The sequence below is a fragment of the Macaca nemestrina genome, chromosome 4, assembly GCF_043159975.1.
Source record: "Macaca nemestrina isolate mMacNem1 chromosome 4, mMacNem.hap1, whole genome shotgun sequence".
NCBI classification, from domain to species: domain Eukaryota; kingdom Metazoa; phylum Chordata; class Mammalia; order Primates; family Cercopithecidae; genus Macaca; species Macaca nemestrina.
Genome location: NC_092128.1, coordinates 96,752,601 through 96,777,430, shown reverse-complemented (window position 1 = coordinate 96,777,430; position 24,830 = coordinate 96,752,601). Strand labels below are relative to the sequence as shown.

The window sequence follows — 24,830 nt, the reverse complement described above, 5'->3', positions numbered from 1 at the left end:
AGAGCCAGGACCAGTCCACTAGCTGTGCGGAGTGCTGACCTCATGGACAAGAGCCCTGCCCTCATAGGATATCTGAGCTTGTCATAATTCAGGTAGGCTCTGTAGGGAAGCAGGGGCTCGTAGGGAGTGGGAGGAAGCTGGGGAGATGAGGTGTGAGCAGTCCGGTGTGAAGGAAAGTGGGGATCCTGGGCCAACTTACCATTAAGAGGGTCCAGTCCTGTGACTGCTGTGAAGTAAGCAGGATTCCATATAGAGATGGGACTCAAAGTCAGCCCAGGTGCAGCATGGTGGTCCTAGGTAAGAGGTTTGCTTTGATAGGACCCCAGCCAGGAGCTGGCGATACAGAGTTAGGGCCAAGCCCCTGGGGAAGGGACCTGGTAAGAGCTGGACAGGGTGCCAGGATCCCAGCAATAAACTGCCTTGGTCCTGATGGGCTCAGAAGTTAGGCAGGGCTGAGTACGCTTATGGGAGGCTTCTCTGGCTAAAATAATAGAACCTGGCCTGGCGTGGTGGCTCACATCTGTAATCCCAGCACTTTGGGAGGCCCAGATGGGAGGATTACATGAGGTCAGGAGTTCGAGACCAGCCTGGCCAAGATGACGAAACCCCATCTCTACTAAAAATACAAAAATTAACGTGATGGCAGGCTCCTGTAATCCCAGCTACTTGGGAGGCTGAGGCAGGAAAATCATTTGAACCTGGGAGGCAGAAGTTGCAGTGACCCAAGACTGCACCACTGCACTCTAGCCTGGGCGATGGAGTGAGACTCTGTCTTAAAAAAAAAAAAAAAAAAAAAAAGCAGGGCCTAAACATTAACAGACACATCCTAATATCTAACACTATAGGACAGGTTGAAATGGAGAGCCAGGATAATGGAGTGATTAAAACTATAGACGCTGATGCCAGCCTTCCAGGGTTCAAATCCTAGTGCAGCTATGTGACCTCAGGCAAGTTGCTCCACCTCCCTGTGTCCCAGGCTCCCCATCTATAAAGTGGAGACAAATACTTCCCTCATAGTGTTGTTATGAGGATTAAAGGAGTTGAGATACGTAAAAGCACTTAGAACAGTGCCCGGCACAACGTCAAATGCTGAGTGTTACCTGTTAATATCAAATTGTGGGTTTAGAGGACAGATCAGTGATTTCAGCCCGGTGCACTCTGAGGAAAGGAAACTTCAGTAAGGTGTCCGAGAGCTGAGTGCAAGCTGGATAAGCCATGGTAAGGAGGGGGTGCTCCAGGGCAGGTGGACAGGAGCCAAGGCAGGGAGGGAGCAGACATAGCCACCAGTGAGAGAGTGAGGGAAAGCTGTGGTCCTCATCGCACAGACAGCTATTTCGAGGATAAGGAGGGTCATAGGCCCCCTTTCCAGGCTCATAGGCCTAGGTCATGGTTTGCTGCTCTCTTCCGGGTAAGAAGGGGTGATGGCCGGCTCATATCTGTGTCTCTAGGTTACTTGATTTCCCCTGGTGGCCTCCTTTCTAGAGGCCCCCATGTATCTCCCATCCTGTTCTCTTCAGGTCACTCACTAAAGTTTCAAACTTAATGTCAGGTTATAATTTTTCATTTTCTGATCACTCAGCTTGCTTTTTCTTTTTCTTTTTTTACACAAGAAAAGAAGATTTGGCTCATTCCAGAGTTTTCATGGGATTCTGAAATATATTTTTCCTTCCTCTTGATAATAGTTCGATGAAAGTGGGGTGGGGAGAGTGCCAAGTGCCTCAAAGTCCCAGGGGTTCAGAAGTTTCTGCGGCGGCCGGCTGTCTGGCCTGTCTGCACCAGGGGCTCTGTGCAGTCACTGCCCCAGCTTTTCAGGGCAGGAATCCGACCTTCTATGCCAGTACCATGCCAGCTGCCCAGTGCAGTGTCTCCAGCCCCACTTTCCTCCCCTCTCATGGTAATCTGGGGCTCTAATGCCAGGCCAAGCAACTACTATTGTCCCCCTCCTGATACCATCCATTTTCACTTTTGTCTCGGAAAAATCTGGCCCCTTACACTTGGTGCTCTAGAAATATACTGATGTTTTTTGTTTTTTGTTTTTTTTTTTAAATTTAAGCTAGGTGTTGTAGTTCATACCTGTAATCCCAGCACTTTGGGAGGCCAAGGTGGGAGGATGACTTGAGCCCAGGAGTTTGAGACCTCATCTCTCAAAAAATTTAAGAAAACCATCAGCTGGACATGGTGGTATGCACCTGTGGTCCCAGCTACTTGTGAGGCTGAGGCGGGAGGATGGCTTGAGGCCAGGAGTTCAAGGCTGCAGTGAGCTATGGTTGTGCCTCTGCACTCCTTATTTTATTGTTATTTTTAGAGACAGGGTCTCACATCCTCTGGGTCATTCCTCAGCTCTATACTTCTGCACAAAATCATGAATATTGGGCTTCTAGTTCTTCCCACCTCTCACTTCTATGTCCCTCTGTGTTCTCTCAGCAGCACCTCTGGGCCAGTCCAGTGAGGTGTAGCGTGAAGCTGAGTCCTCGGTTCATCCTTGGTTCCATTGTGAAGTCACACAGTAGCTTGGTGTGTTAAAGGCAAACCTCATGGGTGTCTAGTAAGCCTTGATTGTTTCTAACAGACTGCTTTGGCATTCTCTAATTAGCAGCCTCAGTCCCTGTGTCAGTCTGAGAGCCACCTCCCAATTCATAATCATTGTTAACCTTAAAAAGTAGGTACAAGTCAGACAAAGTGGTGGCATATGTCTGTGGACCCAGCTACTCGAGAGGCTGAGGCAGAAGAATTGCTTGAGTCCAGGAGTTCGAGGCTGTAGTGAGCTATGATTGCACCACTCCACTCCAGCCTGGGCAACATAGCAAGACCCCTGTCTCTAAAAACAAAAAAAAATGGTACAGTATCTATTTGGTCCTGCCCACTTATCAAGCATGAGATGCTAAAGCTCTCATTATTTGTTGCTAAGTTCTTTGTGAATCTGAGTCAGCTGGTTATTTTCCCTGTTCACAGAGGAGGTATGTGCTTCCCTGTGCTTGGCAGTCTGGGTGAGGAACAAGGTGGTGAGGTGCTACTAAGGCCAAATACAAGGCCTGCCTCCCTTCCATGACATCTGCAGACATGATTTCAGGGCCAGGTCTGGGTACTGCTTGAAACAGTACTTTCTGAAGGAAAGTACCACAGAAGGAAATTACCTCGTAAGAATAAAAGGAGAACTTCAAACATGCTGTCAATATTTGATGAAGCAACCAGTTCAGGTCACGCTGGGTAGTCAACCGCTCTTGGGTTGAGAAAACCATGGCTAATGAGACAAGGAAGCACACCTGAGCCAACTTGCTCACGAGCTGAAATATTCAAATGTGGGCACAAAGCAGTTACCTAAGTCTTGCACCTGCTGTGACTCAGCGCACACCAGAGTGTCAAATTGAGATTTGACAGGATGCCAGTACCAGCGGCAGAAAGAGCATTTCACAATGATGCCACCCAAATGGTGCCAGGGAAGGGAGGAGAGAGCCCACTGCATCCTGCCGTCACCTATGCAGGACTTTCTGGAACCTTTCATCTAACAGCAGGGGACGGGCTGATGTCTGGCTTCCTTGGAGTAGCTTGCAAAATAAATTAGCATGGATCTGATATTTCAAATTTGCCAATTGTAGATTTTTAAAGTGTATTGAGCGGTGTGTGTGTGTGGGGGGGTTGGTTTCATGATTGCTGTTAAAAATTTTTGCCACTCACATGACTATATGCAATTTTCACTGATTTAATTACTGCTTAGAAAAGAAGTTGCCAGATTGAGGTGCCCAGGAAAAGACATGAGTAGCATGCATCACATTACTCATGGTGTCCAAGGCAGAGTCAGTATTGCTCAAAACCTTTCAGCAGCCTTTAGTCTACATCCAGTGGTTTTAAAGTGACATGTAATTAGCTGACTTATTTTGTGGTCCCTTCTTCATGATTGTGCCTTGGACAAGTATCAAAAGAGATCTGCCTGCAGGTGTTTATATAAATCTTTCAATTCAGTATCTTGTGGGCTTACAGAAGTGCTTTCAAGTGCTTATGGGAGAAAATCTTGAAAAGATGGTAGACCCATTTATAGGAGAGGTGGCAAACTATGTACTGTTTAGAATATAGAAAAAAAGATGTATGTATCTGCTTTAAGCATCATTTTATTAGAACACAAGGCTTACTCTATAAGTAGTAAAACCTAAGGCTTGGCAGCATTTTTAATACTCCAGGGACTGCAGCTAATGTGGAAAGGGCTAATTTGGTTCATGGCAAGATCCAAATAAGTTCTAGAATAATTAGAAAATCCAACTCAAAATACGTGTTGACTGAATGGTTCTGAGATTGAGAGCTGTTCCTGGCAGGTGGGGTGTCTACCACCTGGATGCATTTGAATCATCGTCACAGAGCAGGCGAGGACCTTAGCTGGCATCTTCTCCAGCTTCCCCTGCTTCGAGTCCTGCAATTGATTCTTTGACAGTCTAGATGGTTGAACATGCCCGGGACCTCACAGGCAGCCTAGCTCATGGGTGCTTGCCCTGCTCAGTTTGTAAAGTCCTCCTGTGGCTTCTAACCATGAGGCCTGATCTCTGGAACTTCTCACAGTGAATCCCACTTCTATAAAACAGGCTTTCTAAGATTTGAAGTTAGGTCTTATGCTTCCCATACTCTCCCTTTTCCTTTTCCAGGCTAGTTCTGTAGATCTGGGTGCTTCTGAAGTTGCTCACTTAATCAAAGAGGGTGAACTTCCCATAGAGCAGTGCTTCAGTCAAGCAATAGCAGTAGCTGTGCTTCTGAACCAGGCTCTCCAAAAGGCCCACATGCACTTTTCCAGACCAGCACCCATTCCTCCCTGGCAGTTTCCAGATCTTTTACCATCATGCAGGACAGTTTTCTGGGTGACCTTGGACTGGCCCAGTTCTCCCCGACTTTCTTGCTTGCAGTTCTCAAGAATAACTGTAGAATGTGCTGGGAGTGCAACATCCTGAGATAGGGAGGGACTGACTGGAACAGCCTGAATTCTCTCCAGCTCCCCCACTAGAAACAGGATGTCCTTCAATGCTTTATCCCAGCAACTCATGTTCCCTGGGGTATAAAACCCAGGGAGGTCGCTTTTGGGGGAACCTTTAGCTGCTGGGCAAGTGAAGCACATGTGGGAGACTCCATCCACTCCGGGCAGCTTTCCTGAGCCCTGGGGAACCAGCTCATCCTGAATCCTGGGCTTCTGTTGTCTCTTGCTGCCTGTCTGAAGTAGTAAATCCCCTTCATGTAACTTGTGTGTGGGTGTTCAGTCTCATCCGACTCAAACAAGTTAATTACCAGTGTTCTGTGAATCTGCTTTACACATTCTGGAGGTCCACCATGAGATGGGCATCAATTAGCCAATGGTCTTAAAATGGATGCCCAGCAAAGAAATGAAATATGGTGGGTGTAGTCTGGTCAGAGCTCCCTTTTCTGGGCAATGTAATTTTAAATGGTTGGGCAGGTTGAGAGATTCACCTACCTCCTTTTGGCTGTATTTAACATTTCCTGAACATCTTTTACAAATTATTATTTGTATGATGTAAATTATTTAATTTAATATGACCATTTTGGAAAACAATTTGGCATAGTAAAGTTGACCCGGCAATTCCATTTGTAGTTGTATACTCTACAGAATCTCTTGCACATATGTACCAGGAGACATGTAAAGACTGTGTGTGGTAGCATTGTCTGCAATAACAAAAACAAGCAAACCAAACTGGACATATCCCAAATGTCCATTGATAGGAGAATGGGTATATTATTCATTCTTTTTTTTCTATTTTTTTTGTTGTGGTAAAACATACACAACCTAAAATTTACAACTTTAACCATTTTTAAGTGTCCAGTTTAGTGGCATTAAGTGTCCAGTTTAGTGGCATTAAGTATATTCACATTTTTGTTGTGTAACCATCACCACCATCCATTTCCAGGATGTTTTCATCTTCCCCACCTGAAACTCTGCACCCATCTGTATTAGTCAGGGTTCTCTAGAGGGACAGAACTAATAGGATAGCTATATATATATATGAGTTTATTAAGTATTAACTCACACGACCACAAGGTCCCATAATAGGCCATCTGCAAGCTGAGGAGCAAGGAGAGCCAGTCTGAGTACGAAAACTGAAGAACTTGGAGTCCAATGTTCGAGGGGAGGAAGCATCCAGCACAGGAGAAAGATGTAGTCTGGGAGGCTAGGCTAGTCTAGTCTTTTCATATTTTTCTGCCTGCTTTATATTCTAGTTGTGCTGGCAGCTGATTAGATGGTGCCCACCCAGATTAAGGGTGGGTCTGCCTTTCCCAGTCCACTGACTCAAATTTTTTTTTTTTTTTTAATACTTTAAGTTCTAGGGTACATGTGCACAACGTGCAGGTTTGTTACATATGTATACATGTGCCATGTTAGTGTGCTGCACCCATTAACTCGTCATTTACATTAGGTATATCTCCTAATGCTATCCCTCCCCACCCCTCCCCACAATAGGACCCAGTGTGTGATGATCCCCTTCCTGTGTCCAAGTGATCTCATTGTTTAATTCCCACCTATGAGTGAGAACATGTGGTATTTGGTTTTCTGTTCTTGTGATAATTTGCTGAGAATGATGGTTTCCAGTTGCATCCATGTCCCTACAAAGGACACGAACTCATCCTTTTTGATGGCTGCATAGTATTCCATGGTGTATATGTGCCACATTTTCTTAATCCAGTCTGTCACTGATGGACATTTGGGTTGATTCCAAGTCTTTGCTATTGTGAATAGTGCTGCAATAAACATACATGTGCATGTGTCTTTACAGCAGCATGACTTATAATCCTTTGGGTATATCCCCAGTAATGGGATGGCTGGGTCGAATGGTATTTCTAGTTCTAGATCCTTGAGGAATCACCATACTGTTTTCCACAATGGTTGAACTAGTTTACAGTCCCACCAACAGTGTAAAAGTGTTCCTATTTCTCCACATCCTCTCCAGCACCTGTTGTTTCCTGATTTTTTAATGATTGCCATTCTAACTGGTGTGAGATGGTATCTCATTGTGGTTTTGATTTGCATTTCTCTGATGGCGAGTGATGATGAGCATTTTTTCATGTGTCTGTTGGCTGTATGAATGTCTTCTTTTGAGAAGTATCTGTTCATATCCTTTGCCCATTTTTTGATGGGATTGTTTGTTTCTTCCTTGTAAATTTGATTGAGTTCTTTATAGGTTCTGGATATTAGTCCTTTGTCAGATGAGTAGATTGCAAAAACTTTCTCCCATTCTGTAGGTTGCCTGTTCACTCTGATGGTAGTTTCTTTTGCTGTGCAGAAGCTCTTTAGTTTAATTAGATCCCATTTGTCAATTGTGGCTTTTGTTGCTGTTGCTTTTGGTGTTTTAGACATGAAGTCCTTGCCCATGCCTATGTCCTGAATGGTATTACCTAGGTTTTCTTCTAGGGTTTTTATGGTTTTAGGTCTAACATTTAAGCCTCTAATCCATCTTGAATTAATTTTCGTATAAGGAGCAAGGAAAGGATCCAGTTTCAGCTTTCTACTTATGGCTAGCCAATTTTCCCAGCACCATTTATTAAATAGGGAATCCTTTCCCCATTTCTTGTTTTTGTCAGGTTTGTCAAAGATCAGATGGCTGTAGATGTGTGGTATTATTTCTGAGGGCTCTGTTCTGTTCCATTGGTTTATCTCTCTCTCTGTTTTGGTACCAGTACCATGCTGTTTTGGTTAGTGTAGCCTTGTAGTATAGTTTGAAGCACTGACTCAAACGTTAATCTCCTTTGGCAACACCCTCAGAGACACACCCAGTATCAATACTTTGTATCCTTCAATCCAATCAAGTTGACACTCAGTATTAACCATCACAAGTCCACCCCTTGTCAACTTGAACCCACACACATCTCCTGAGATCATACATAGTCTTCAAATAAAGACAATAATAAGGTCATAGTTATGCTTAACATAATACAACTATCCTTCATACAACCAGAAACACACCAATCCCCAACCAAAATATTATTACATAAAATTGACAATACTTAAATGTTGATATGAGGTCAACACATCTTATGTCACATGATAAAGGAAATAGGAAATAAAGTGAAATAAAATTAGTATAAGTGTATACATGCACAAACATGTTTTTAGCAAAGAAGGAAGAAATACTCATGACAATTACAGTCCTTGTTTCTGCAGTTGATCACATGGTCATAGCTGGTATTGATGACTACTACTTCTACTACTCATTCTGTATTCCCTTTGCCTTCAGCAAGCATCTCGGCAGGTCGTATTTTTTTTTTTTTTTTCCTTGTGGAGTGACCCAAACCTTCATTCCCGAAGAGTCTGGGCCATCTGTAGCCTTACCTGGCTTGGGCTGTTGTAGTTTCCCATTGACCTTCATCACAGGGTATGGTAATACTAAGAGAGGCCCTAATGGATCTCCTGTATTCCATGCATACTCTTCCTTACCTCTGTTGTGGAGTAGTAGACTGATTTCATCTTGATAGTCTGGGTCAATCACCCCAGCCAACACTGTAACTCCCTTAGCCTGTTGACTTAAAGACAGGAGGATCCCAAAGTGTCCAGGTGGCACTCGTAACTTTCCAGTTTAATGGAATCGTTGTTTTATCTCCTGGTGGCAGCATTCCTCCCTCTGGAACTAAGACCTCTAGGCCAGCAGAATGTAATGTTGCAGGAACAGGAAGCACAAATTTTGCTAGTGGATCACTTGAGGTAATGGTGAGTGGTGCCACTTCCACTTCCACCCCTTGATTCCTGGATCCATGAATCCTGGCTATGGGAGAAGCAGTACAGTATACTGGATGTTGATTCAGGGCATACACGGCCTTCTGGAGAACTTGCCCCAGCCCTGCAAAGTATTGTCAAGTAGATGGCATTGTAATTGTGACTTCAAAAGGCCATTCCATCGTTCTATCATTCCAGCTGCCTCAGGATGATGAGGAACATGGTAAGACCGGTAAATTTCACGAGCATGAGCACACTGCTGTACTTCTTTAGCCATAAAGTGAGTGCCTTGGTCAGAGGCAATGCTGTGTGGAACACCATGATGGTGGATAAGTCATTCTGTGAGTCCACAGATGGTAGTCTTGGCAGAAGCATTGCGTGCAGAATAGGCAAACCCATATTTGGAGTAAGTAACTATTCCAGTGAAGACAAACCTCTGCCCTTTCCATGATGGAAGAGGTCCAATATAATTAACCTGCCACCAGGTAGTTGGCTGATTACCCCGAGGAATGGTGCCATATCGAGGGCTCAGTGTTGGTCTCTGCTGCTGGTTAATTGGGCACTCAGCAGTGGGTGTAGCCAGATCAGTATTGGTGAGTGGAAGTCCATGTTGCTGAGCCCATGCTTAACCTCCATCACTGTCACCATGGCCACTTTGTTCATGGGCCAATTGGGTGATGTCAGCGGTGGCTGGGGAAAGTGGCTGACTGGTGTTCACAGAACGAGTCATCAATTCACCTGATTATTAAAATCCTCCTCTGCTGAGGTCACCTGTTGGTGAGCACTTACATGGGATACAAATCTCTTCATAGTTTTTGACCATTCTAGAAGTCCATCCACACCTCTTCCCCAAATTTCTTTGTCACCAACTTTCCAGTCATGCTTTTTCCAAGTGCATGACCATCCAGCCAAACCATTGGCTACAGCCCATCGATCAGTATATAATCACATATCTGGCCATTTCTCCTTCCACACAAAGTGCACTGCTCAAAGTTCTTCCCACTGGGAAGATTTCTCTCCACCACTGTCCTTCAGGGATGTCCTAGAAAGGGGCTGTAGCGTTACAGCTGTTCCCTTTTGGGTGGTGCCTGCATATCATGCGGACCCATTTGTGAACCAGGCCCTAGTCTTTCCTTCTCTGTCAACTGATCATAGGGAACTCCCCATGAGGCCATCAGTGCAGGCTCGGGGAGAGAAGGCAGGGTGGCAGGAGTGGAGACCATGGGCATTTGAGCCACTTCCTTATGTGACTTACTTGTGCCTTTAGGACCTGCTCCAGCCTGATCACGTATATACCACTTCCATTTGTTGATGGAATGCTGCTGCGCATGACTCACTTTATGGATAGATAGGTCAGAAAGCACCCAGTTCATGATGGGTAGTTCAGGTTTACATGTTGACTTGATGACCAATAGTCAATGTTCAGTTTCCACCAAAGCCCAGTAACAGGCCAAAAGCTGTCACTTAAAAGGAGAGTAGTTATCTGCAGAAGAAAACTCTAAATTCTCCTCTTCCCCCAACCCCTGGCAACCTCTATTCTACTTTCTGTCTCTATGAATTTGCCTATTTTAGGTACCTCATATAAGATACTTGTCCTTTTGTGACTGACTTATCTTACTTAGCATAACGTCCTCAGGTTCATCCATTTAAGTTAAGGCTGAATAATATTCCATCATACACACACACACCACATTTCGTTTATCCATTCATCCATTGATGGACACTTGGTTTGCTCCCACCTTATGGCTATTGTGAATCATGCTATGATATAAGCGTACAAATGTATGTTCTTATTCCTGCTTTCACTTCTTTTTGGTATATACCCAGATGTGGAATTGTATGGTAATCCTATGTTTAAATTTTTGAAGAATTTTTTATTTAAAATAAAAAAATTTAAATTTAAAATTTTGAAGAATCATACTATATTCTACAGCAGCTGTACCTGTTAATTCATTTTGTGCTACATATATTTTATAGTATAAATGTAATTCTTTAGATATTGCCAAACTTTTTTCTAAAGTGGTTTGCTAATATATATATAAAACCATCAACAGTGGATTAAGAATTCCTAGTGATCCATATTTTTGCCAATACTGAGTATTAACAGATTTCTTTATTTTTGCCAATTCAGTGGCTTTAAAATGAGTATCTTATGATAGCCTTGATTTAATTTCCTTGATTGTCATTGTGATTACTCCTCATTTTATATGTTTGAAAGTTTTATTTTTCACATGGAAGTCTTTAGTCCATTTAGAATTATTATTTTTGAGATGGAGTTTCCCTCTTGTAGCCTAGGCTGGAGTGCAATGGTGCAATCTGGGCTCACTGCAACCTCCTCCTCCCAGGTTCAAGCGATTCTCCTGCCTCAGCCTTCTGAGTAGCTGGGATTACAGGTGCCAGCCACCACACCCTGCTAATTTTGTACTTTTAGTAGAGATGGGTTTCACCATGTAGGTCTCGAACTCCTGACCTCAGGTGATCTGCCCACCTTGGCCTCCCAGAGTGCTGGCGTCACAGGCGTAAGCCGCAGCGCCCAGCCCATTTAGAATTATTTTTTATGTATCATGTATGATACGGGCTCTAATTTCATTCCTTTGTTACATGGACCACTGAATGTGCTGGCTCCATCCTTTTCCCAGTGCACTTCTTATATTCCAGGTTTCTGTATCTAGTGGGTCTACCTCTGAGCTCTCCAACTGTTCCTTAGTCAATTTGTCCACTTGGGTTAATGGTATCTCCCTCCACAGTGATGGATCAAGGGGACTGATGCTGGGTTAATCAGGCACTTATCCTGTACTGTAATCGCACCTGCATATGGACTGTGTGGTTAGAATTGGCCCACTGGTTTAATAAAACATGGTCCATGCACTCATGGGGCTCTCAGACACATATTTAAATCCTGATGCAATGTAGTAGTGTGGCAATGGAAGAATGTTTGAAATGTTATGAGAAAAAGACAGTGAAGGAAACAATTAATTCTAGGAAGAGGGTGTCCAAGAAGGTAACAGTTATGGAAGCTGACTATGTCAAACAGTAGGTGTATAATGTCATGGGTGAGAGCTGAGATCTAGAGGTAGACAAACTCATGTTTGAATCCAAGCACCCACACTTATTAGCTGTGTGACCCTGACAAATCCCTGAGTCCTTGATGAGCCTTGTCACCCTACCTCAGAAGGTTGTTGGGAAAATTAAAACAGATCATATGTCAGGAGCACATAGTAGTACCTGACGCATTGTTAAGTGCTCAGTAAATGGAAACCTTTGAATTCATCCAATAATACTGAGTACCTACCAGGTGCCAGACATGGTAGTAAGCTATAAATACAAGTCTGAGTGAAGCAAATGGTCTCAGCCCTCAGCGTGATTTTCAGTGGGATAGATAGGTGCTCATAAAATAATGACACAATTAGATCATGAAAGACTTTGATGAGAACTATCAAAGAAATTATATAGTAAGCTAAGACAGAGTCGAATAGGGAAACATGATTTATGATTATTATTTTCACTACTTCTGAGCCAAAACTTGAAGGATGATTAGGAGTTTCTGGGGGAGTGGCAGATCACCTGAGTTCAGGAGTTTGAGACCAGCTTGACTAACATAGTGAAAACCTATCTCTACTAAAAAAATACAGAAATTTGCCAGGCATGGTGGTGGGCACCTGTAACCACAGCTACTTGGGAGGCTGAGGCAGGAGAATTGCTTGAACTGGGAGGTGGAGGTTGCAGTGAGCCAAGGTCGTGCCACTGCATTCCAGGCTGGGCAACAGAACGAGACTCTGTCTCAAAAAAAAAAAAAAAAAAAAAAAAAAAAAAGAATGGGCTCTTTCTTTTCCATTTCCCCTCAGGTGCCTCAGTGTCAGCTGGGGACCTTAGGCAGGATTTCCTGGACAGGTAGCATGAGCATGTGAAACTGGGAGGGTGGGAAACAGGAATTAAGCTGATTGGGCAGCCAGCCTATCCCAGCCAAGTCAATATGCTTTTCTACACATTGTTCTGACCCAAAACACATATCTTTAGGCTTTATGCTGCTCACTGCTGCCAACTGGCCACCCAACCATGGATTCATGTAAAAGTGTTGGAGTTATCAGTATAGGCTCTGGACTTGGTTAACTTCAGTTAGAGTCCTAGCTCTGCCACTTACTAACATGCAACCTTGGACCAATTACTGAACCCCTCTGAGCCCTTCCTTCCCCTCTGGTGTGGAAAAGCTTCCGTGAGGAAGGGTAATAAGTGAGTGTGTCTGGCACAGGGGCTGGCATACAGTGAGCAGGCAACATGGGGCACACTCCTGCCCATTGCACAGAAGGCGGACAGAGCCAGGCAGACATATAGTCCTGCACACAGCCCCTCTTGTCCTGACCTCTGAACTTTTGCTGTTTCTTCTCCTTGGATAAACTTCCATCTCATTCTCATATACTTTTTTTTTTTGAGACAGGGTCTCACTCTGTCACCCAAGCTGGAGTGCAGTGGTGTGATCACAGCTCACTGCAGCCTTGACCTCCCAGGCTCAAGCAATCCTCCCACCTCAGCCTCTGCCTTCTACAGTGCTGGGATTACAGGCATAAACTACTGTGCCCAGCCATAATTCCCGTGTACATTTAACTAAATTATTTTCAGAGCTCAACTGAAGTCCCACTTCTATGAAATCTTTTAATGTAGCAGTAGCTTTAGCTTCCAGGGATGTTTTCTTTCTCTAGATTACTGTTATGGCTTTAATCCACACCTGCCCCATTTAGGTTCTGGTTACATTCTGCTTTATGCTGATCTGTAATCATTACATGGACATTTTGTCATTTCATCTAAAATAAAACTCTTGGAAGTCAGGGTAAATATTTTGCTTCTAGTAACTACAGGAAAAACCTGTATATGTAAAAGGGAGGTAGAAGTTTGCATTGCCAAGCTGGGCATGGTGGCTCACACCTGTAATCCCAGCACTTTGGGAGGCCAAGGTGGATAGATTTCTTGAGCCCTGGAGTTTGAGACCAGACTGGGTAGCGCGGTGAAACCCTACGAAAGCTACAAAAAATAAATCAGGCATGGTGGTAGGTGCCTGTAGTGCCAGCTACTTCAGGAAGCTGAGACCAGGAAGTTGAGGCTATAATGAGCTGTGATTGAGCCACTGCACTCCAGCCTGGGTGACACAGTGAGACCTGTCTCAGAAAAAACAACAACAAAAAAGGAGTTTGCATTGACTAGCTTGAGGTACTCTCTTTTTCTTCCTTTTTCTTTTGAGATAGGGTCTTGCTCTGTTGCCCAGGTTGGAGTGCAGTGTTATGATTATACTTCACTGCAACTGTGATCTCCTGGACTCATGCAAACCTCCCACCTCAGCCTCCCAAGTAGCTGAGACTATAGTTGTGCACTACCTACCATGCCTGGCTAATTTTATTTTTATTTGTTATTATTATTTTTTTAGAGACAGGGTCTCACTATTTGGCCAGGCTGGTCTTGGATTCCTGGGCTCAAGCAATTCTTCTGCCTCGGCTTCCTGAGTAGCTGAGAGTACAGTCTCGAGCCATCGTGCCCAGCTGATGTAATTTTTCTTGCTTAGTAAAGAGCTAAGGCTCTGAATTTTCATAATTCTCATATACAAATTCTTACATAATTTTCAAAGAATCATGCTTTCTTTATATTTGATTATATATTCCTGTCCATTATAAATACAGAAATAGGAGAAATTCATTAGCAAACTATATCTACCCCTTTCTCCTCAACACATGCACACTCCAAAGGAGGGACAGTTGGAGGCCAAGATTATCACAAAAAAGATGTTGGTACTGGGATGCTAGTCTCCAGAGTTTCCACTGGGGGCTGGTGTCCTCTCCTCTTACGTGCGTACGTGCTGATGTGGGGGTTGTCGTCCTCAGTCCCAACCCCTTCTTGGTTGGTTGTGAATGGATCTGGAGGCTGCTGGTGGCTGTCCCTGTCACTGCCCCACTGTGGCTCTACTCTGAGGCAGAGGCTCTGCATCACTGCTTTTCAAATGTTTTGCTTATGTAGCAGGACGAGCCACAGACAAAACTCCTCAGACACCGAGTTAAAGAAGGAAGGGGTTTATTTGGCCAGGGGCATCGGTAAGACTCCTGTCTCAAGAGCCAAGCTCCCCGAGTGAGCAATTCCTGTTCCTTTTAAGGGCTCACAACTCTAAGGGGGTGCGCGTGAGAGGGTCGTGATCGATTGAGCAAGCAGGGGGTACGTGACTAGGGGCTGCATGCACTGGTAATTAGATTGGAACAAAATAGGACAGGGATTTTCACAGTCCTTTTCTATACAATGTCTGTAATCTATAGATAACATAACGGATTAGGTCAGGGGTCGATCTTTAACTACCAGGCCCAGGGTGTGGCACCGGGCTGTCTGCTTGTGGATTTCATTTCTGCCTTTTAGTTTTTACTTTTTCTTTCTTTGGAGGCAGAAATTGGGCATAAGACAATATGAGGGGTGGTCTCCTCCCTTACTTAGACACTGTTCTCTTCCCATCCCCAAAAAGGACACCCTCTTCAAGCAAAATGCCCTCAGCCAGCAGTGGACGGTCTGCACTGAAGGTTATCACAGCTGCCCAGAAGCAGGTTGGCAGCTCCTGGGAGGCTAGGCTGGGGGCATTCGCATGACACATCCCTGTGTAGCAGCCTTCACCTTTGGTCTTGAAATAAAGCATGCAATTTTTGAATTTCCTCTACCTTCGCTCTCTCTCTTCTGAGGACATTGTTTCCAAAAGGGTGGCTTTCAGGGGTCTCAGCCTCATAGTCTGGGAGCTTGATCTTTCATCCCCAGTCCTTTCCCTTTTCCTCCTGGGAAGTCCAAGGTCTTTCCCGCAGTGTGACCTCTACAGGCCTGCTGTGGCATCCCAGTGACATCCAGGAAAGGCCCTCCCTTCATTTTGACACCAAATGTAAGCGTCCAAGGTAAGCATCCTGCCTGCCGTGAAGCAGGTCTGGAAATGGATGAAAGAATCTTTTTAAAAAGTTACCATTTCTCTTAGAAGAAAAATCTCAGTTTAAACTCTGACAACCAGTTTCTCTGGTCAACGCCCATTTCTCTGGTCAACGCCCGTTTCTCTAGTACATTTTCACATGCAGTTGGGCAGACTTGTCCTCCCACTTCTCAGAACAGAGAACACCTAATTTTCACAGTCCAGATTCCCTATTTGTATTAAAAGAATCTCTCCATATGTTTGTCAATCCCTGAAGGCTTTCTAGGCTTGTATTATTTTATCCTTTACAAAACGTCTTACTCAATTTAGGATGAGAAAACAAACCCATGACAAACTTTCACCGCCCGTGGGTGTTCACCATAAACTCCCCTACCACCTGCAGATACTTTTTGTTGTGGTCCTGAAAGTTGACGAATGAAAAGAACCTACTTTTCCAACTTGCTTTGGCTTACTTTGTAGTGAGGTTTTGCAAGGTTCTCACCAGGAGGAAATTAAGGAGGACCAGGACCAGACATCTACAGATCTGTCCGTTTCTAGAGAACAAGTACATTTTACAGGACTCTACAAAAGACGGTTCGCAGCACTGTACTTCAGAGCAGAGTCAAAAGACCAAGTCATGTGAAGTGGTTTACAGTGAGGAGAAAAAATGACCTGCTGTCTTTTAGTTATGAAGTTGCTAATACTCATCTTGAGGGAGAAATTCACATTAATTTCACCAACACCATAAGCTTCCAATTCGATTCAAAAACTCCGATGTTGCCAAATAGAAACGTACGCCCTTATTCATTCTCAAGTAGAATGAAATAAAATTGATTGTCTATAAAATATTTATCAGCTCTAGGCTAGTGTTTGAATTATAATATCTCCTGCAGGCTTTAAAATGTCCTCTCTCTGCTTATTTCATTATTGAGTAGGCAGACAAAATTTTTTACTTAATGCAGTAACTATAATGTGTTTACTGGGATTAATTTACACACCCTTGAGGATTAATTTAATTCCTTTATGATAGCAATTTTTCCTGGGATATTTTTCCCCCAAGGGGTCACATCCAAATTCATTAGACTGTTATATAGGTCACAATTATTTGGGTGTAACTGAATAATTTATGCCCATGTTTGCCAAGCCTGGCTGCCCATCAGAGTTACCTGGGGAACGTCTTAAAAATGTAGATTTCCAGGTCCTTCTCCAGATCCAGTGAAGCAGAGTACAGCCTGAGAATTCTTGCATTTAAAGATGCTCCCCAGTGATTCAGGTATAGCAGCCTAGTTAGTGGACGAGGGTTTGGGAACTGATAAATATAGTTTAGTTTCATGTGATTTTAAGGTAAAACGTTATTGTTTTTAGCTGCAGAATTTTCTGTTGCTAACACCACATGCCCTTGTTTCTTTTCCTCCTGCCACTCACCAGAATTGCCCAAGCTTCCCTCCCTATATTAGAAGTAGAAATGAGAGGAGGAGAACGCGTGAGATGAAAAAGGTTTGGATGGAACTGTGTTGTCACTGATGGTGGTCAGTGTGACCAGAAGAGCCAGCAGGACCAAACAGAACAGACCACAGATAAGGTTCTCATTCTCCTTCCTGCTGGCCTGGCCTGTCCCAAGCTTTTTGAGTCAGTGTTGCTCTATTCGACTGGGTCACTGTAAGCCCTCAAAAAAGCGAGGTTGGTCCTGGGTTATGTCCCGACCTGAATTCACCTTGCTCAGTGATATGCATTGGTATCTGGGCACAGGATTTGAAAAACACTGACCAGTAAAGTTGATGATGGGTAGACATAGTTACACCATTTCAAAGCCATCAAGTCTAAAACAACCACAACAAAAACACTAAAAAAATCCTTAGGTGTTATTTCCCTCTCCTTAATGCCAATGAGAGGTTTTTCTGTACTGCACGAAGGACACCCATCTATTTATTTATTTATTTATTTATTTATTTATTTATGAGATGGAGTCTTGCTCTGTCGCTCAGGCTGGAGTGCAGTAACACGATCTCAGCTTACTGCAGCCTCTGCCTCCCGGGTTCAAGCGATTCTCGTGCCTCAGCCTCCCGAGTAGCTGGGATTACAGGTGCATGCCACTAATCTTGGTTAATTTTTGTATTTTTAGTAGAGACGGGGTTTTGCCATGTTGGCCAGGCTGGTCTTGAACTCTTGACCTCAGGTGATCCACCCGCCTCAGCCTCCCAAAATGCCTGGGGTTAGAGGCGTGAGTCACCACTCCCAGTCTAGATCCATCTATTTTGAGCTAAAAATTAATCTTCTGGTTTAATCTAGGATTTTATGAAAATAAATTTATCCATTAGAAAAGTCTTACTTGTCCTACAAAAACATTTTAAGGCATGTGTTTCGGGAGCACATGGCAAGTTCCAACCATACAAAAGGCATATGGTAAAAAATAAAGCTCTTTCTCATCCTTTCTAGGTTTTATTCTTTAGAGACACTCACTGATACCACTTTCTTGGCTACTCTTTGAAAAATGTTTTGTACTCATACCAAATACCAGCTCATATGTATATAGGCATCCCCTTATAAAACCAGTTGTTTCCAGCCTTTTTGCTATTATAAAAAATGCTCTAATGAACATATATACATATACATACCTGTGCCTGTGTCTCTGAACCATGGGGCAGTATATCTGAAGGAGAAATTTTGGGAAGTAAGGTTCCTGGCTCAATGAGTTTTGACAGATAGTCCAAATTGCCCCCAAGGGCTTGTGCCAGTTTGCCACTCATCAATGGTGTGAAAGTAATTTTGCTGTATGTTCTTATTGTTTCTAAAAGCATTTTGTCTTTTGAGATGGAGTTTTACACTGTTGCGCAGGCTGGAGTGCAGTGGTGTGATCTTGGCTCACTGCAACCTCCCCCTCCCAGGTTCAAGTGGTTTTCCTGCCTCAGCCTCCCAAGTAGCTGGGATTATAGGTGCGCGCTACCACGCCTCGCTAATTTTTGTATTTTTAGTAGAGATGGCGTTTCACCATGTTGGCCAGGCTGGTCTCAAACTCCTGACCTCAGGTGATCCTCCTGCCTCGGCCTCTCAAAGTGCTGGGATTACAGGTATGAGCCACTGTGCCGGACCCTTTTTTTTTTTTTTTTTTTTTTGAGCCAGGGTCTTGCTTTGACACCCAGGATGGAGTGCAACGGTATGATCAAGGCTCACTGCAGCTTTGAACTTCTGGACTCAAACAATCCTCCTACCTCAGTCTCCCAGGTAGCTGGGACTACATGTGCACGCCACCACACCCAGCTAATATCTTTCTTTCTTTTTTTTTTTTTTTTTTTTTTGAGATGGAGTCTCGCTCTGTAGCCCAGGCTGGAGTGCAGTGGCCGGATCTCAGCTCACTGCAAGCTCCGCCTCCCGGGTTCACGCCATTCTCCTGCCTCAGCCTCCCGAGTAGCTGGGACTACAGGCGCCCGCCACCTCGCCCGGCTAGTTTTTTGTATTTCTTAGTAGAGACGGGGTTTCACCGTGTTAGCCAGGATGGTCTCGATCTCCTGACCTCATGATCCACCCGTCTCGGCCTCCCAAAGTGCTGGGATTACAGGCTTGAGCCACCGCGCCCGGCCCCAGCTAATTTCTAAATTAGTTTTAGAGATGGAGGTCTCACTAAGTTCCCAGGCTGGTCTCCAACTCCTGTCTGGAACTCCTGGGCTCAAACGATCCTCCCATTTTAGCTTCCCAAAGTGCTGGGATTACAGGAATGAGCCACCACACCTGGCCTTCTAAAAGCTTTTCTGTTGATTTTGTGTGTTTTTCATGATATATAATAGTCATCTGCAGGTCAAGATAATTTTACCTCCTTATTTTCTATTTTAATACCTCTATTTCTTTCTTTTGCATTAGTGATTCTAGAGCAATTTAACCAATAATGGTGAGAATGGGTATCTTTGTCTTTTTCCTGGCTGTAATGGAAAAGCTTCCATTATTTCCCCATTAAGCATAAAAATTAAAAAAATAATTTTTTCTTTGCTGAAATTTCTTTTTAAAGAATCAGGAATAAAATGTTAAGTTTTATCAAATGCCGTTTTGGAATCTATATACATTATTCTATTAAAAATCATTTATTACATTAATTTAAGACTGTTCAGTAAATCCAGGACTTTCGATTGCCTTGAATCTGTCAAAAAGTGTATGGCTACAACATTATTTTTAATATGAAAAAACCCTAGAAACTATGAAAATGTCTCACACTAGGGAAATGGTTATAGCACTTTCATGTAGTGAAAAACTATGCAGCTCTTATAAAAAATAATGAAGTAGATTATATATGCCAAGATGAATCAATCTGAGACCTGAGGTCAAGTAAAAATGGCAAGTGCAATACAGTGTGTGTTCTTATTTGTGTAAACAAAAAGGGACATCATATGCAAATATGCATGTATACACAAAGAAACATTCCAGAAGGATAGAGGTTGAGATCTGAGACAATTTACTGTGTCTGGATTAAAAAAAATCTTGTGCATTTATTCCTTTTCCAATGAAAAAAAGAATAACAAAAAAAGAAATGTAATTATTACATGGATGCCATAATCCCAGCACTTCGGGAGGCTGAGGCAAGAAGATTGCTTGAACCCAAGAGTTCAAGACCAGCCCGGGCAACATGGCAAAACCTGATCTCCACCAAAAATACAAAGGTTTAGCTGGGCACAGTGGTGCGAGCCTGTAGTCCCAGCTACTCAGGAGGCTGAGGTAGGAGGATCACATGAGTCTGGGAGGTTGAGGCTGCAGTGAGCTGTGATCAGATCTGGTGACAGAGTGAGACTCTGACTCAAAACAAAACAAAACAAAACAAAGTAATGATTAAAGTTTTTTGTTGTTGTTGTTGCTCATGTTAAAAGTTTACATGCCAGTAACTAAAAGGGGAAAACAAGCAATATTCAACACAACTGATTATGGGTAAAATTTTCGTTCTTTGGTGTGGCTTTCTTGTTTTGTTTTTCATTTTGTCCCTGAGGTGGGAAGCTCATCCTTTTGTCCTAGTGCTAGCTCTAAGATGAATCACCAGATTCTGGAATTTTCCCCATACCTTTCTGTAGTAGGAGCTTATCCCAGCTGAGCTGGCCTCACTCTTGCATCTGAAGGAGTCACATAGAGCTTTCATAGTAATTGTTCTCGGAATAGAGTTCCCAACTCAAAACTTAATAGCAAATGGAAGCTTCTTTGGTCTTGTACTGATACTCTTTCAGCCTGGGTGAACAATAGGGAAATGATTTACTAAATTAGGGCCAACAATATGCTGATATACCCTTTGTAAAAAATTGTGATTATGAAACTTATAGGAGAAAATACCTGCCATAATCATAAGTGAAAGCAGCAGATGAACAGATCACATATACATTATGAATCTAATTTTGCAGAAACAAAAGGGGGACATATTGATCAGCTAGCTTTTGGAGTGATCTGGTAAATTGGATATTTGGGTTTTTCCCAAACATTGACTTCATTTTGGCATTACATGAATGTATTGTATTACAAAGTTAAAAAGGAAGCAGTGAAAATTGTGAGATCCTAATATGAAAAAAGAAAATATATTTTATTGTTTCCCTTTAATGTCCTGACATGAAGAAGGGAAGTGCCCAGGCTCAAGGTCACGCATAGCTAAGAAATTCAAGACAGGACCATAGTGCAGGGATGACTCCTTGATTACACTTCTGGGCACACAAATGGGGATTCTGCCGTGGCAAGGTTGGGCACAGGTACGACTATAAAATCCCATTTTGGAGAGATTCCCCTTGGAACTTCCTAATGGATGGTGGCCACCATGGTTTGAGTCTACATCAGCGTGTCTGGCCCTGCTGCTCATTCATCATTTATAAGTGCTCTGCCTCACTGTGTCTTGATACAAGGCCCAATTATTCTCTAGGTTGATATAAATTATTTGCTGTTGGAGGACAATGGTTTAGCAACTTAGTGAAAGCTTTAGAAAATTCTCCTTGAATGTCCAAAGAGCTTGGACTCTGGGAAATCTGACTGAGTCCAAGTCCCATTGTTAGGAGGAGATTTGCCTCCTTTCATTCCCTTACACATTTTGTCCCTCAGCTAATATGGTAACCAGCACTGCTCTCTGCTCATTAATTGCCAGGCGTATCAGGTAAGGCCCAGTCTTCCTCAATTTCTTTCTTCCTATTCTAAAATAAATAATGCCCAGGGGTTATTCTATTTTTGCCTCTTTCCAGGTGTGACTTTGTCTATGTAGGTAGATAAAGCACTATCATCCTTTTGGCTAGTGCTAAACGACTCTGCTGCTTTGCTGACTGCTGCAGAAGCCTTGCCTCGACTAGAATAAATCCTCCTGTCCCTCCTGTACAGTGTCCTTTGGGAAAAGTGGGTCTTCATAAGATGATGCTTGAAACCTTCCTACTTTGGTCAGTTCAGAGAATGACTAGATGGGGAGAGAAGTCACCAACTCTGAGGTTTTGTGAATTAGCAGCTGAGAGATTACTTATATTGCAGGGAAAAGTAAAACCATGAAGTTTGAATTGGAAAAAGAGCAGAACTTTGGGAAAATGCGATATGTAGGGACATTTTTTGCAAGCAACTTTTAGTCACATAATAAACCTTCAGCAAAAAGCTGGGAATAGCAATGAAAGGCATCAATGGAGAAATTCCAGGAAATGATTGGCAAGGAAAAATCTCAGTAAAAGCAGTAAAGAGCACCTGTCTGAAATTTGAAAAATCTGGGTTTTCTTTCTCTCTTTTTTTTTTGCACGGGAGAAAGGGATTATAAAATTAAACCAGTTATGCACGGCTCGGTGGCTCATGCCTGTAATCCCAGCACTTTGGGAGGCCGAGGTGGGTGGATCACGTGGGGTCAGGAGTTCGAGACCAGCCTGGCCAACATGGTGAAACCCTGTCTGTACTACAGATACAAAAATTAGCCAGGCACGGTGGTATGTGCCTGTAGTCCCAGCTATTTGGGAGGCTGAGGCACGAGAATGGCTTGAACCTGGGTGATGGAGGTTGCAGTGACCCAAGATTGTACCACTGCACTCCAGCCTGGGAGACAGAGCTGAGATTCGGTCTCAAAAAAAAAAAAAAAAAGTTCATGGAAAAGTGGTATATAAACTTTATAAACTTTATTTCTCAATGTAAGCTCCATCAAATTCAAGACACTTTTGTAAGTGATGACACCAACCATTTAGTCCATCTCTAAAGAACCGAGGATCCTGGGAATTTAACCATTTCAATACTGTCTTTTTTTTACATTATCAACTGAAGAAAAATGGATGCCCTTTAAATCTGTATTTATTTAATTATTTTTTTTGAGACAGGGTCTCACTCTGTCGGCTGGGCTGGAGTGCTGTGGCATGATCTCTGCTCACTGCAACCTCTGCCTTCCGGGCTCAGGTGATTCTCCCACTTCAGTCTCCTGAATCGCTGGGACTACAGGCTACCACCACCACACCCAGCTAATGTTTTTGGTATTTTTTATAGAGTTGGGGTTTCACCACATTGCCTAAGCTAGTCTCGAACTCCTGGACTCAAGCAATCCACCTGCCTTGGTCTCCTAAAGTGCTGGGATCACAGCATAAGCCACCACACCTGGCCTAAAATTTTTCCTAAGATTAGAAAATTAAGAAGTCAGAAGGAGCCAAATCAGGACTGTAAGATGGATGCCTTATAATTTCTCATTGAAACTCTAGAAAAATTGCCCTTGTTTGATGGGAGGAATGAGCAGGAGTATTGTTTTGGTGGAGAAGGACTCTCTGGTGACACTTTTCTGGGTGTTTTTCTGTGGAAGCTTTGGCTAACTTTCTCAAAACACTCTCATCATAAGCAGATGTTATCATTCTTTGGCCCTCCAGAAAGTAAACAAGCAAAATGCCTTGAGCATCCCAAAAAACTGTTGCCATGACCTCTGCTCTTGACTGATCTGCTTTCGCTTTGACTGGACTTGTGTCTCTTGGTAGTCATTGCTTTGATCATACTTTGTCTTCAAGATCATACTGGTAAAGCCATGTTTCATCTCCGGTTACAGTTCTTCAAAGAAATTCTTCAGGATCTTGGTCCCACTTGTTTAAATTTCTGTAGAAAGCTCTGCTCTTGTCTGCAGCTGATCTGGGTGCAGTGGTTTTGGCAGCCATTGAATGGGAAGTTTGCTCAACTTTAAGTTTTCATTTAGAATTTTGTAAGCTGAACCAGTTGAGATAGTGTTGATTATTGTTTCTGCAGTTAATTGTCAGTCCTCTTTAATTAGGCACAAACAAGATGATTTTTTTTTTTTTTGGAAAATTGATGTGGATGGTCTGCTGCTGTGGGCTACATCTTCAACATCATCTCATCCCTTCTTAAAACAAGGCTGGGTGTTGTGGCTTGTGTTTGTAATCCCAGCACTTTGGGAGGCTGAGGCAGGAGGATTGCTTGAGCCCAGTAGTTCGAGACCAACCTGGCCAACATAGTGAGACCCCCCTCTCTACAAATTAAAAAACAAACAAACAAACAAAAAACTAAGTTATCTATTTGAAAACTGCTGATTTCTTTGGAGACATTATTTCCATATACTTTTTGTAAAGCATCATTGATCTCGCCATTCTTCCACCCAAGCTTCATCATAAATTTGATATTTGTCCTTGCTTCAGTTTTAGCAGAATTCATGTTGCTCTGACAGAGGCTCTTTTCATACTTATGTCTTATTCTTCTTAGTGCCTTAAACTAGATCCTACTCAGACACATAACAAGTTAGTATCAGTTTATTTTTGAAATCTATGCATAGTTTTTTCATAATATGCATTTTCCATGAACTTTTTGCGGCGGGGAGACAGGGTCTTGCTCTGTCATCCAGGCTACAGTGCAGTGGCATGATCATAGTTCACTGTAGCCTCAAGCTCCTTGGTTCAAGGGATGCCCTGGCCTCAGCCTCCCAAGTAGCTGAGACTATGGGAACATATCACCATGCCAGGCTAAGTTTTGAATTTTCGTAGAGACAGGCCCTCCCTATGTTGCCCAGGCTAGTCTCAAACTTCTGGGCTCAAGTGATCCTCCTGCCTTGGCCTCCCAAACTGCTGGGATTACAGACGTGCACCACCATGTCTGGCTTCTATGAGCTTTTTGAAGACCGTGTGTGTGTGTGTGTGTGTGTGTGTGTGTGTGTGTGTGTGTGTGTTTGAGCTAGAGAGAGAGGGGGTATTTTTTATTTTATTCTGGAAAAAAAAATTTAAACAAAAACTTAAAATCATTAAATAAGGAGTTGGAACCATTCAAGTGCACATG

At 43.2% G+C, this 24,830-nt stretch overlaps 1 long non-coding RNA gene across 2 annotated transcripts in view; it reads left to right on the top strand.

The window, feature by feature from the left end:
* The first annotated feature begins 216 nt into the window (after positions 1 to 216).
* Positions 217 to 24,830, top strand: part of LOC105475726 (uncharacterized) — a 190,303-nt gene continuing 165,689 nt past the window's right edge. For both annotated transcript variants that reach the window (XR_983607.2, XR_983606.2), the window contains exon 1: positions 217 to 297. This is a non-coding gene — a long non-coding RNA (uncharacterized lncRNA). The remainder of the gene's footprint in view (positions 298 to 24,830) is intronic.